The following is a 15,162-nucleotide window of genomic DNA, read 5'->3' on the forward strand; positions in this document are numbered from 1 at the left end:
GACCTCCAGGGTCAAATTGTGGGGAGGCAGAGATCAGGACAAGGGGATCGAACCATCTCTGAAGCTTGGATTGTTTCCATAAGCACCTCTAGAATTGTGAAATGGAAGATGGTTGGAACCAGCAGGACTCTTCCTAGAGTGGGCCAAATGGAGTAACTGGGACAAAAAAGGACCTTAGTGTGGAAGGTGACTGAGAATTCAGTGATCACTCTAGCAGAGCTTTAGAAGTCTTCTGCGGAGATGGGAGAACCTTCCAGAAGGACGACCATCTCAGCATCACTCCATCAACTAGGCAGACGGAAGTCACTCTTCACTGAAAGGCATACAATGGCCTGCTTGGACTCTGAGAGTGTGAGGAACAAGATGCTGTGGTCTGATGTGACCAAAAATCAAATAGATAGATAAGATAGATAGATAGAGTGAAAGGCACTATATGATAGATAGATAGATAGATAGATAGATAGATAGATAGATAGATAGATAGATAGATAGATAGATAGATAGATAGATAGATAGATAGATAGATAGATAGATAGATAGATAGATAGATACTTTATTAATCCCAAGGGGAAATTCACCAATTCTTGGGCCAGAACTCCAAGTAAAATGTCCAACAAAGTCCAGGCACTGTGCCTCACCTGCCTGATACCATCCATATGGTGAAGCATGGTGGGGACAGCTTCATACTACTGGGACAGAGAGACTGGGGAGAACTGGAATGCAGCCAAATACAGAGGGGTCCTGGAAAAAAAACCTGCTGCCGTGTGGGCTGCACCTCAGCCTGAGATGACGATTGTGCTTTTAGCGTGGAGTTTGAGACAAGCTGCCCATTGGCCTTGAGTGTCCCAGCCAAATCCTCGTCTTGAACACCATAGGACATATTGTATGTGGAGAGACCTGAAGAGGGCAGTTCAGAGTTGCTGCCCAATCTAGTGAAGCTTGAGAGGACCTGCCAGGAAGAATGGGAGAACCTGCCCAGATCCAGGCATGTCAGGCTTGTAGAGAGACTTACCAAAAGACCAAAGGGGCTTCTACAAAGTACTGAATGAAGGGTCTGAATGTTTACAGGAATGAAAGATTTCAGTCTGTGATGTTTCCATAAATCTGATAACAGGACTTCACCTCATTATTATGAGTTACTGAGTGTAGATTGAGGGGCAAAAAATGGCAAATGTATCCTTTAAAATCAAATCCACAACACAATCGTGTGTGAAGAAAGTAAAGGGCTCTGCCTTCTTTCAGACTCCACTCTGTTTTTTCATGCCATTGACTCCGATTCTAAACCTGCTTACATCTACAAAAACGGTGCGTCCATCACACTAAATCAAAGGAATCAAACTGGAAACCGTTCACCAGTTTCCTAAAAAGTCAAAAATTCAGATGGTGGGATTTCAAAAGTCTTCTTGCACTTTGGGACAGCTGGTCATGCAAAGAGAGACTAAAATTAACAGTTTGCTGGTGGCCTCCATGTGGTGGCTCACCTGTTCTCTGCCCAAAAACCAACAATCCCATCTCTCCTGCTGAGATCCAACAGTACAGGTGAACAAACCAAAATGAAGATAAAAGAGCACTGAGAATGGATAGAATGACAGAGAAGCACAGATCAGGGGGACAAGGCCACCTTCAAAAGGCACTGAACGTATCTCAGAGCTCTGTGCACCGTGGCCAGGCCCCTCCTCAAGAATGGCACTTGTCACCGAGGCTACTGTGAAACCAAATGTCACTCAAGTTGGTGGCTGTGATTACAGAGGACATTCAGAGCTCAGCAATCTCGAAGGCAGGCCTGGCACACAAAGGGTCTTCACAAAGAGGGGCAAGGAGGAAGCCCTGGGCTGTGAGGAATTCACAAACATCACTTGGAAGACCCTGCAAAGATCCGGTGGCCTGATGAGAGTAAAGTGGAACGTTTTGTCGTGAGCACTGAGGGGTATGTGAGGCGTCAGTCTAACCTCAGCCAGGTGACAGATGTTGACATGTTGTAGACCCTGAGTCACTCGTGGGCCGTGGCCACTTTCATGTTGCACATTCCCACCACACACCAGGAACCGTTACCTTTATTTAAATTATGTGATGTGATGCGATGCAAATTGAGGTGCTTCTGAGAGATTACGGGGGACCCCTACCCTGTCCCTTTACTGCTTCATGTTGTTGGGACTTTGTGGGGACATTGCAAGATTATGCTGGTCTGTGACCAACGTCCAGCGTGAAAATTCATTTGTTGGCTTTTCTGTCAGAACACACTTTTACTTTTAATGTCATTCATTTTTTTGCAGTCGTTTAAATGGTTTCTGTTTTTCATGCTTTGAATTCTGGGTAATCCCTATTTTATCCAACCCTGTTGTGACTTTTAAATCTATTTTATCATTGTAGATGGACGACTCCACTTCCTTTTGAATTTCTTCAGCCCCAAGCACACCTCTAATAAAGCCTGAAGCTCGTTATGCGTCCATTTTGCCGAATTCAGCTCCTAACTCTTTTTTTTTTTTTTAATATTTATTAATTTTTATTGTAATCATTCCATACAAATAGATCAATTTATAACCAAACAAAATTGAAGACAAATCAAAGCTCCTAACTCTTCACTGCTAACTCCCCAAAGTCCAAACTCCTCACAGATCTGTAAGATAGCGCCAGTGTTTGTTGTCAACCAATCAGCACAATTCATTACTCAAGCCCCACCCACAATAGTTCCTGGTCAAATGAAAAGTACACGCCCCTGGAGGTGGAGCTAAAAAAGCACCAGGAACTACAAACGGCCCCAATTCCAGTGGTGGGAATTCTATAACAGTTTGAGTTCCTTAAAAGGTTCCTAGAAAAAGATCCTATGGTAGGAAAGTGCCTGTTGTTTCCAAGTGAAGTAGAAGCCAAATGATTGGCACTTCAGCCCAGTAGCTGAAGGTGTTGACACATGCAGGGACATAGGGGACAGCTGAAGGGCTCCAGTGACTGTAATTCTACCGCCACTCCAGCGGGTGGCGCCGTGTCCTGCTGCCTTTTTCTGTTCCTCCCTCCTTTCAAACCAGATGATTGACAACTATAACACCTCTGACATCACTTGCAGTGTCCACCCACCTGGACCCGCCTCTTGCTGCTGGAAGCACTCAAAACTTTCTTAGTTTTGTTATGAACTCGTGTCTGTTAAGATGTCTCCACACTTACTGCGGGTTTCTCTTTTGCTTTGCAGTTCATTGATACGGGGTGACAGGCTGGTACCCCAACTCTTTAGCACTGTCTTGTCATTCTCGTACAGTGTCTAACTTTCCTTCTGCCTCTTTATTATGACACTCACCATAGACAGGCGGTCCGTAAAGCCAACATGAACGTGTCAGAAATACAACAGAAGCACAAGGGCCATGAAAGTGCTGCGCTGCTTATTCAGATTTATAGGACTGCTTTTGTGTTCCTATCATTATGACTGATTGAGGTGATATAAACTCTCTAGAGAGGCACAAAGCAGATCATCTTCTCGAATCGATGATATTTTATAATACAGAGCTGGTCTTAACACAGCCATCGAATCCACCGTTGTTTGCAAAGTGAAAATCAATAGATAGAAATTATAAAATCTTTAGCCAGTGGGTCGGTTTAGGCTTCACATTAGAGCTGCTTGAGCAACAAGCCCGAGGTTGTGAAATTTACACACTCAGCTGTTTAGAACGCGCAACCTTAAAACGGCAGCAAACAGAGCTAAAGGGAATCAAAATGGACGAGACTGCTTTCAAAAAGCCACATACTCTACACAGACACACTGCGCTGCTGGGTAGATTTGGGGGTAATGGGTGGTACCAACTGCCGGACAATAGGACTATAAATAAAAATAAAGAGAACGGGCAACCAGCCCAACTCCTCTATTGACCTCACGCCATACACAGTAATCACAAAAGGAATCGACACGATATATTGGAGTTACAAAAACGTATAAGAAACACCCATCGAGTGACTTAACACATTCAAAAGGACCCCACAGTGTACAGCACACCATAAAAATACAAAACGAGTGTTATAATGGAAACTAACCTGTCCACAGATTTATTTGAGAAGCGTTTGACCGGAATATCGGACAAGTCTAGGCGGTGGGATGGTGTCCTTTCAGATAATAAAGAACTGAAAACAGTTCACCAGACCCTTAGGGAGTACACAGGTGGGCGCTTCTGTCCAAGAGATCCAAAATATCCAGGGACACGGCAACGCCATCGCCATCTTTGACACTACTGGCCGTGAGATCGCGTTGTGGGGCTTCAAGGGGCTGCTCTTAACTTTTTGACGGCTGAAGATTTTCTTCCAAGAAAGCACACAAACAATGGTTTCACACATAAATGGACATAAAACAACGGTTGTCTTCATTCACGTAGTGGGGCAACAGCGGCAGTCGCAGTGCAGTGCATTCTGGTTTGTCACAGTAAGTGGCGGTCCTCCCAGGCAAACATCGCCGTAGGTGTGTCTGCTGCACAAACCTGCTGAGAGCCACAATCAGCTGGGGATCGATCCGCTGATGCTGGTACCTCATATTCGCTTTCGATCACCAAGTCTGAGTCCAATTCAGTGCCAACATGCAACACGTCATCCACGGAGTATTTTGCTTTACACGTTCGCCTCGATCTCTCGCCAGATTTCGATGTCATTTTTGGTTTCGTTTGCTCCTCGCTACTCACACAAGCGCAGGGAATCTCGGTCAAACCAACACAGCTAACCTTCCTTCTAGGGAACTGAGTGGAACAAAACTCTAACGGCGAGGTGTGTTACCGTTTACGGTTAATTACCGCCGCCAGCCCCTCCTGTTAACCAGTTAACGAGTTAACGGGTTCAGGTCGCATCTTACTGGTGGACACTTTCCAGTGACTTTCTCGTCTGCTACTCCTGTTAAATGTGGTGATCCTCAGGGATCCATTTGGGGTCCTATGTTATCTTCATCCTACAGGAGCTACTGTATTTCCAGGGAAATGTAATACAGTCATCCCTCACCTATCACGGGGGGCTCTGGAACAATCCGCAAAGTAGCGACCTTATATTTATTTTATTATTTATATATATTTTAAAGCTTTATAAACCCTTCCCACACTCATAAACACTTCCCATGCTCTTAAACACTTTCTACACTCTTAAACCTACGTAATTTTAACAACATATAAAATTCTATATGGGTACTCACCAGTGCCGTAGACCTAATGTTCTTCTCGTCTTTCTTGATATAGCGAACCGAAGATTCGTTGATCCCGTAATGGCGGCCTACAGTCGCATAGCTTTTACCTTCCTTTAACATGTCGAGAAGTTCCACCTTTTCTTCCTCTGGCGCTTGGGTTCACTGCCAGAAGCCTTAGAAGGCGCAAAATGTTTGGGTGGCATAAATTCAGTCTTTTACGAAAATTTCACAAAAGCACAACACCGCAGAGCAACACTACGCGCAGCGATCAGATGTCGATGTGAAGTGGACAAGACAAGGCGAGATGCTGAACGCATGGCCACAGCGCGAGAGAGCAAACAGACTGATGCTACGGTCACTGAGCCAATCAGCGCCCAGGACACAGAACACAGTGCAATGGTTGATCGCCTGTAATCCATCAGCCAATAGTATATATATATATATATATATTGTGATATTTGCCCGGACACCACCAGTCGAAGACCACATCTTTATAAAAAATATGCTTCTTTATTTAACTTCCAGTTAACACAACACAGTCCCGCACAACTCATAGTGTCACCCTTCTCCTGGGCCTTCTCTCTCCTCGTCCCTGGGCCACCTGTCCTCTCTCTCCAGGAGCTTCGTCCTGCTCCTACTCCCGACTCCAGCTCCCTGATTGGAGGGAGGCGGCCCCAATTATCCTCACCCAGATGAGCTCCAGGTGCTCTACCTGACGTCACGTCCTGGTGTGGCGGAAGCGTCAGAAGAGCACCAAGAAGCACTCCGGGTGATCCTGGAAGGATCGTCCTCCATGGGTGTGGCGGAAGTAAATAAGTCCCGGGCTCCATGAGGCTCGGAGCGCCCCCTGGCAGTGGATACGGGCCTCCACGGACGGACTTGAGCCTCCCTGCTCCCCTTCCGTGGCCCTCTTCTGCTCCAGGATGGTTGCCCCCTCGTGGCCCGGAGGACAAATATGCCACCTCTCGGTCCCTCCAGGCATCCTGGCCGGATCTGAACTCCAGCCATGTACGAAAATATATTTAAAAAACCCGCGATACAGTGAAGCCGCAATAGGTGAACTGCAATATGGCGAGAGACAACTGTATTTCTTTTTACTGATATGCTCAAGTTACAGGTTTATCTTCCTGTACAGATATATAACTGTGAACTTCATCAGCTGCACAATTGTCTATTTGACATAAGATTTTGGATGGCTGACAATTTTCTGGATCTCAAGTTAAGTCAAGTTGAGGAGTATGGACTGGTACAGCACGTTGCCGCACCCACCACATGACAAAACAGCTTGGGATCCCAGTTGGTAACCCCCCCCGCAACCTTAAAACGGCAACAAACAGAGCTAAAGGGAGTCAAAATGGACGAGTCTGCTTTCAAAAAGCCACATACTGTACACAGACACACTGCGCTGCTGTGCGGGCCAGTCCCACGCTCCGGAAATGATCTTCTATCTGCCGCAGGCAGATGTTACGTGGGCGACTCCTTGGTCTGGTTCAGCCACTTGGGTCCTCAACAATGAGCCGGATCACCCTCGGGGAAACACGCCACATGGCTGCACTGCTGTAAGTGACGTTCCCTCACAATGCAGGTCATGTGCCTCATTTGGGACTCCATGAGCAACACAAAGTCAAACCAATGGTACCCAAGGAATTCTGCATCTCGAATCAAAATAAAATGGAAGTTCTGATTGCTGGTCCCCCTGTCAAAGCTCAACTTGGTTTCGAACTTCTCCGCTCTCCCACTGACTTTTTGCAAACCTCAAGTCCGTAATCCTGGTGTCATTTTTAACAGCCAACTCTCTTTGATGAAGTTGCTTTTTTCAGCTTCGTCTTTTAACGAAGCTTATCTCCTAGGGATCTTGAGAAAGCCACTCCTGCTTTTATCTCTTTTGTGCTTGATTACCGTAACTCGTTGGATTCTGGGATCAGCAAATCCCTGTTAAGCAGTGTGAGAAAGGCCGACCTGGCACAGACTGACACAGAGGCACGTGTAAAATCCAAACAAGACTTTTATTTTTCTTCAGCTGGAGGGCACGTCTTCCCCGTGAGCCCCTCAGCCACAACACAGTCCTAAAAGCGCTGAACCCACAACACACAATCCTCCACCTTGGCACCACCACTCCTCCCAGGCAACCTCGTCCTCTTCCTCCCGATTCTGGCCCCGAGTGGTGGATGCTGGCCCTTTTTGTAGCCCACCCGGAAGTGCTCCAGGTGCTTGATCATCTGTTGCTAATTGCACTTCCGGGCAGGGCAGTAGAGTTGTCCAGATTGGCTCCGGGATCCATGCAGCACCCCCTGGCGGCCACCCCAGATCCCCACAGGGTTGTGGAGAACTCCATCTCCCATGAGCCCTGCGGTAATCTGAGGCACCATCGTCACCCAGGGAGGCTGCCACCAAGCATCCCAGGGGAGGTACTGAGGAGCCCATGGCTGCTCCCCCGGAACATATGCAGCAGGGGCGTCCCAGCCGGGCATGGGACCCGGCCGCCCGTCATAGCAGGTTGCATTTGATTTAGAAAGCTGCTGCCCGTTTTTTTGGTTGGGGCAAGAAGGTTGGATTCCGTTTCTCCAATATTAGCTTCTTTACGCTGGCTGCCTGTTAAGTTTCAGAACTGACTTTAAAATTTTATTGCTAGTTTTTAAATCACTTCGTGGGGCCTGCTCCTGCCTAATGATCTGAATTGTGTGTTTTACACCAGCCATCCAGTGAGCCTCCATCAGCCGGTCAGTGGTCTCTTATGGCCCCTCGCACTATGTGTAAAACTAAGGGTGGGGGGGGCTGCTGCCCCTCGTCTGTGGAACTCTTGACCTCACTACATTAAGGAGTCCTCAATAGAAATAAAATCCTGCAGCACTTCTTTATACTCCTTGCTTTGTGCCCAAATAAGTACAAGTCATTGCCAATATACTAACAACCCAATGGTCCTTCACCCACTCAGAACATGGAGCCAATGTTGGAAGAACTTCAAGACAAAGAAGCTTCATCTGTGGCTCCCCTCCACCTTTTCCCACCCTCTTAAACATCTGCAGTTTTTAATGTCTGGAAAACATCCGGAATTAAATCACTTAGAAATCTGTACACAGTCAACGTCTTTGCATCCTACGAACAATTACACTCCAAACTTAACTTTCCAGACTTTCACTACTTTCAAATTAGAAACTTTGCCAAACAAAACCTGCCCGATTTTCCTTACCTCCACTTCTATTCCAGAAAAAATATCGAACAGTCTTGAGGACTCAGACAGCATTTCTATAATATATAAAAACCTTTTAAAGTCCCTTCATTTTAAAGATCCCAGAGTTCAGTAGGAAAAAGATCTCTGACTCCACATCTCAGAAAAGGAGTGGAAGGCAGCCATGCAGAGAATTCACTCGAGCTCCATGTGTGCAAAGCATACAATTATTCAACTTAAAATCGTCTATTGTGCACATCTGTCTCATTTGAAATTGTCCAAAATGTTTCCAGGGTAAGATCCAACCTACAAACGTTGCAATCGAGCTCCAGCCTCAGTGGGCCGCATATTCTAGGTGACGTGGAGCAAATTAACAACATTCTGGAGCAAAATCTTTAAATGACCATTAGACAGCCTTGGGGTCCCAGTCCCTCCGAATGCCTTGACAATGGAAGGACTGGGGGAGAGAGCTTGTCCAGGACATTATGTGCCCCAGAACGAAAGTGGATTTTCCCCCCTGGCTTGCAGCGAGACAATGGGTTTGGAGCATTGAAGCTCAATCCTGTTGCTGATAACGCCTTGTGGCAAATATGTCCTTGCAGAGAGAGAGAGAGAGAGAGGTGGGGTGGACATGCCTTCATAAATTTTAAACACTTGAATCATGTCACCTCTTACTCTCCGTTTTCTTAAACTGAAAAAATATCATTCATTGCAGTTCTGGACCCACCCTAATTGTCATTCTCTTGACTTTCTTCAATGCTACTTTGACTTTTTTGTAATATGGAGATCAAAATTGCACACAGTACTCCAGATGACACCTCACTATCACTAGTTAGCTATACAGCTTAAGCATAACCTCCCTTGACTTGTACTCCACACGTTGTGCTACAGTATATAACCTAACATTCTATTAGTCTTTTGATCGCCTGGACAATGAGGAGTCCACTAAGACTCCTAGCTCCATCTCCTAAGGTGTTCATGTTCCAAACATTTCATTTGATTTGCCAAAAACATACCCAGATCTGGGGCGGCACGGTGACGCAGTGGTAGTGCTGCTGCCTCGCAATAAGGAGACCTAGGTTCGATTCCCGATTCCTCCCTGTGTGGAGTTTGCATGTTCTCCCCGTGTCTGCGTGGGTTTCCTCCCACAGTCCAAAGACATGCCGGTTAGGTGGATTGGTGATTCTAAATTGGCCCTGTTGTGTTTTTACACTTAAACCAACAGTATAAAAGTAAGTTAATAAAGACAGACACAAATACAGCAATTACCAAACTTCCACCATTTTATGTATAAAAACAAGTTCCGGCTGTAACGTGCACCTTAATACCAGGGTGTAGGCACATCACACATTCAATGCAATTATTTGAAACATTAAATAGAACTTATATTTAGTATTAAATTCTTACATATACATAACAAGCCCTAGTGTGTGCTTGGTGTGTTTGTGTGTGTCCTGTGGTGGGTTGGCACCCTGCCCGGGAATGGTTCCTGCCTTGTACCCTGTGTTGGCTGGGATTGGCTCCAGCAGACCCCCGTGACCCTGTGTTTGGATTCAGCGGGTTGGAAAATGGATGGATGGATGGATGGATACCCAAATCTGAATTCTGTCTAGATCAATCTGAAATGATGACATTAATTCTAGATCATGTGCCAGTCCACCTAATTTGATACCATTGTCAAGAGTGACCAGCTTGCTATCTACAGTGCATCCGGAAAGTATTCCCAGCGCTTCATCACTATTTCCACATTTTGTTATGTTACAGCCTTATTCCAAAATGGATTAAATTCATTTTTTTCCTCAGAATTCTACACACAACACCCCATAATGACAACGTGAATAAAGTTTACTTGAGGTTTTTGCAAATTTATTAAAAATTAAAAAACTGAGAAATCCCATGTCCATAAGTATTCCCAGCCTTTGCTCAATACTTTGTCGATGCCCCTTTGGCAGCAATTCCAGCCTCAAGTCTTGTTGAATATGATGCCACAAGCTTGGCACACCTATCTTTGGCCAGTTTGGCCCATTCCTCTTTGCAGCACCTCTCGAGCTCCATCAGGTTGGATGGGAAGTGTCGGTGCACAGCCATTTTAAGATCTCTCCAGAGATGTTCAATCAGATTCAAGTCTGGGCTCTGGCTGAGCCACTCAAGGACATTCACAGAGTTGTCCTGAAGCCACTCCTTTGATATCTTGGCTGTGTGCTTAGGGTCGTTGTCCTGCTGAAAGATGAACTGTTGCCCCAGTCTGAGGTCAAGAGCGCTCTGGAGCAGGTTTTCATCCAGGATGTCTCTGTACATTGCTGCAGTCATCTTTCCCTTTATCCTGACTAGTCTCCCAGTTCCCCACAGCATGATGCTGCCACCACCATGCTTCACTGTAGGGATGGTATTGGCCTGGTGATGAGCGGTGCCTGGTTTTCTCCAAACGTTACGCCTGGCATTCACACCAAAGAGTTCAATCTTTGTCTCATCAGACCAGAGAATTTTCTTTCTCATGGTCTGAGAGTCCTTCAGGTGCCTTTTGGCAAACTCCAGGCGGGCTGCCATGTGCCTTTTACTAAGCAGTGGCTTCCATCTGGCCACTCTACCATACAGGCCTGATTGGTAGATTGCTGCAGAGATGGTTGTCCTTCTGGAAGGTTCTCCTCTCTCCACAGAGGACCTCTGGAGCTCTGACAGAGTGACCGTCAGGTTCTTGGTCACCTCCCTGACTAAGGCCCTTCTCCCCCGATTGCTCAGTTTAGATGGCCGGCCAGCTCTAGGAAGAGTCCTGGTGGTTTCGAACTTCTTCCACTTACGGATGATGGAAGCCACTGTGCTCATTGGGACCTTCAAAGCAGCAGAAATTTTTCTGTAACCTTCCCCAGATTTGTGCCTCGAGACAATCCTGTCTCGGAGGTCTACAGACAATTCCTTTGACTTCATGCTTGGTTTGTGCTCTGACATGAACTGTCAACTGTGGGACCTTCTATAGACAGGTGTGTGCCTTTCCAAATCATGTCCAATCAACTGAATTTACCACAGGTGGACTCCAATGAAGCTGCAGAAACATCTCAAGGATGATCAGGGGAACCAGGATGCACCTGAGCTCAATTTCGAGCTTCATGGCAAAGGCTGTGAATACTTATGTACATGTGCTTTCTCAGTTTTTTTATTTTTAATAAATTTGCAAAAACCTCAAGTAAACTTTTTTCATGTTGTCATTATGGGGTGTTGTGTGTAGAATTCTGAGGAAAAAAATGAATTTAATCCATTTTGGAATAAGGCTGTCACATAACAAAATGTGGAAAAAGTGATGAAGTGCTGGGAATACTTTCCTGATGCACTGTATATTATTATCAAGGTCACTAGTATACTAAAGAATGATACCTGCAGCACTGGTAATACCTCAACACCACTTTTAACATCAGCGAATTTAGAACAAGTTCCTTTACTTCCGATATTTAAGCTCATTTCACACCCATCTCCACACTGTGACTTGAATTCCCACTAATGTTAGTTTGATCTTACTTTTATTATTTTAATTTTATTACTTTTATTCTATGTTAATTAGTGTTCCCTAATTTTAATTCTTATTTATTTTGTCTTTTTTCTCTTTCTTCATCATGTAAAGCACTTTGAGCTGTGTTGTTTGTATGAAAATGTGCTATAGAAATAAATGTTGTTGTTGGGACCCGTGGCCACTGCCAGGGGGCGCCTGGATGTCTACTGAGCCCTGTTTGCCAACACTTGCGCCACACCTGGAAGAAGGTCATTGGACATCTGGAGTCCTTCTGGGTGTCCTATAAAAGGGGCCAGAGTCGGAAGGATGAAGGAGGAGGAATGGAGGTGGAAGGACTGGCAGAAAGAAGAAAAGTCGGTCATTGTCTATTTTGGTGCTCTGCTTATGATCCCAAGGATTAGTGGGAGGTCGAGCTTTTAGTTACAGGACCCCCCTAAACTGTGGAGTGGCCTGCCTGCTACTATAAGAGATGCCCCTTCGGTCTCAGCTTCCAAATCCCAGCTGAAGACTCACTACTTCAATTAGCACACCCTGACTAGAGCTGCTGATTAACTGTGCAGACTGCATCTCTGTTGTTAGTCATTAGCACTAAAACATCAGTAACATGAGAGTTAGAATTTGTTACTCACCCTCACCTGTTCGGTTTCTCTTCTTGGTACTGAAATGTGCCACTTGGTGCCACTGCCCACTTGCCAAGTTGTTCTGCCTGCCTAAGGTAAAGTCAGCTTTGATGGAGGATCACAGGAATCGTCACGTAGAGGGGTCAATTTAATTGGATTGGCTGACTCAGCTGTGGAATGGCCAATAGGGGGAGGCAGCTTGATGGCCGAGGTCTCAGGACTCTCTGAACAAATCCAAATCCTCTGATGTGATATCATCTCCTGTTAACTTCTGCTCTGTACTTGTCATATTTCTATTGCACTATGATGTTGTATTGAGGATGACTTGTGTTCTGTTCTGTGTATTGTTGTGTTGACCCCCCCCCCCCCCTTTGTTTTTGAGACCCACTGCACGCCCAACCTGGAAAGGGGTCTCTCTTTGAATTGCCTTTCCTGAGGTTTCTTCCATTTTTCCCCCTACAAGGTTTTTTTTCTTGTCTTTTTAGAGAGTCAAGGCTGGGGGGCTGTCAAGAGGCAGGGTCTGTTAAAGCCCATTGCGGCACTTCTTGTGTGATTTTGGGCTATACAACAAATAAATTGTATTGTATTGTATTGCTCTGGGGAGTGAGAAAAGGCATCTGCCCACCATAAAGAACGAGTGTTGTGTGTTACACCTGCGTCTCTGCCTGTCTGTGTCGGTGTGGGGTGGGGTGGCTGTCCCCCCAACCCTGGTTTTCAGTCTGAAATGCTGTTTTAAACAGAACTTTCACATGCGGTCAGACCCGTTAATGTGGCTTATCGGACAGTTCAGTGGTTTATGTCGGATTTGACCCGCTGCTCAGTCTGTCTGGTCCTCACATTAGAGACGGAAACAGCAATTTCATTTCTTTCACTCACCGAGACATCAAACAAAATGGCCCCTTTAATCATCTAATTAAAATTTGCCTAAAGATTTTTGAATTAGCTAATTAAAGGTGTCATTTTGCTTCACTTCTCATTGTATCCTTAACAGCTAACACGGTACAACACCCTTGTTCTTCACTCCCACTTTAATTTGACTTCATTACGATTGTTCAGGACGGCTCATCTACCAAGCGGACCTCTTACTTCAGGCAGAGGAGCAGCAAACGTCTGCTGAAGCCGAGGTGGGGGGGTGCGGGGGGGCAAATAAAATTATGAACAGACAGACGAAAGTGTCAGAGCGTAGGCATGAGGCCTGAGAACTTCATTTCCATAATGTGTTAGAATAACTCCATTGATGGCAGTGGGAGTTGGAGTGACGTGGAATTAATTGCTTTGCTCTGAAATATTTTATTTGGAAAAAAGGAAAAAAAAAAATAAAATTAAAAAATAAAACACACTCGGGCACATACAGGGAAACGCTGCAGAGTAACAACATCAACGGTCACATCGGTGCTGAGGAGACGGCAACAGAGTCACAGCATAGTTGTGTGTGTGAGAACAAGTCAAGTGGCTTTGGTGTCACACCATCTGTGGCAGCATGAAGTAACAGGACCACCACAAAGAGACAAATATAGGACAGAAAGGACCACCCCATGACCACTACTATAGACTCGCAACTAGATAACTAGACTGCTATACTGGATAATCGAGAAATACATGAACAGTGGTAACAAATCTAATGAATGCACTGCACCTATCAACCACTAGGAGGAGATGAGCAGCACAGGGTCCAGACATCCCAGCTGTTGCTGAACCTTCCGGAACTGATTCAGATGTTCCAGAACCTTGGAAGTGGGACAAAAGGACCATGAGAGTGGTGGGAGTTGTAAGAAGTGGCAGTTGAGGGGCAGTCTTGTGGTGTGGTGTGAGGACCCTCTGTCAGAATTGACTGATGTTAAGAGTGGTGTCCAGCAGGGGTCAGTGCAGGGGCCACAGAATATAAACGAGAGAGCTGTGTGTGTGGAGCAGTCGAGCTGCAGCTTTTTTTACCTATGACACAGGTCAGGTAATGCCCACAGCATCAGCCACAAAACGCCCTTTGACTCAGATAAGCCTCCTACAACCCAAATCTTAACCACAGTGTAACGGGGCCCTAATGTTAATCACAGTCCAATGCGATGGGTGCTACGTGACGGACATTGAGGGCATTACATGACTGACCTCATACGTACTGTTACACTCTGTTGGAGCAGTCCGCTCTGCTCACGCTCAACCACAGCCACTAGATGGCGCATGCATGCACGTTGACATTTTTTGCCGCTTGCATGTGCCTCACTTCTGACGTGTGTGGAGCAAACGCCGTCACGCAACAACAAGCAACACGTTCTGCTCATGACACAGATGAAGAGACACAACGTCGAAACGAAGCAAAACGCTGCAACTCAACAACGTGCAAGTGAAACACCTCAGCAACGGAGGGTACGCCTTGAAGTTTTCACTAAACACATCGTCTATCTGGAGGTATCTTCTTGATCTCTTCAGAGTAATAGGACTGATATGCCAGCGATATGGCCGAGATGTGGCATTGCCAGGGTCTTCTTAACGAAAGCCAGTGCAGGCAGCAAGCACAGGTGGGTCCACGACTTAAGAGTTAGCGGACGCCTCTCCAAGTTGACAAATATAGTTAAACAGCTAAGGGGGTGTTCGGGTTGTGTTTTTGTCCTGAAGACCACACGCAGCTAGTCTATATATCAACTCTAATGTCTGGCTGTCTGCTTTTCACGAGAGAACTACTTAATGGACTTAGATTTGGGTTTTTTTTCAATAATTTGCTTGAACGTTCCGGTTG

At 45.8% G+C, this 15,162-nt stretch overlaps 1 protein-coding gene across 4 annotated transcripts in view; it reads right to left on the minus strand.

Annotated features, from left to right (window-relative positions):
• The window catches only part of abcc8 (ATP-binding cassette, sub-family C (CFTR/MRP), member 8), a 380,635-nt gene that overhangs the window by 312,958 nt on the left and 52,515 nt on the right, over positions 1-15,162 (minus strand). The window lies entirely within an intron of this gene.

The sequence above is a fragment of the Erpetoichthys calabaricus genome, chromosome 2 (genome assembly GCF_900747795.2).
Source record: "Erpetoichthys calabaricus chromosome 2, fErpCal1.3, whole genome shotgun sequence".
Taxonomy (NCBI): Eukaryota; Metazoa; Chordata; class Cladistia; order Polypteriformes; family Polypteridae; genus Erpetoichthys; species Erpetoichthys calabaricus.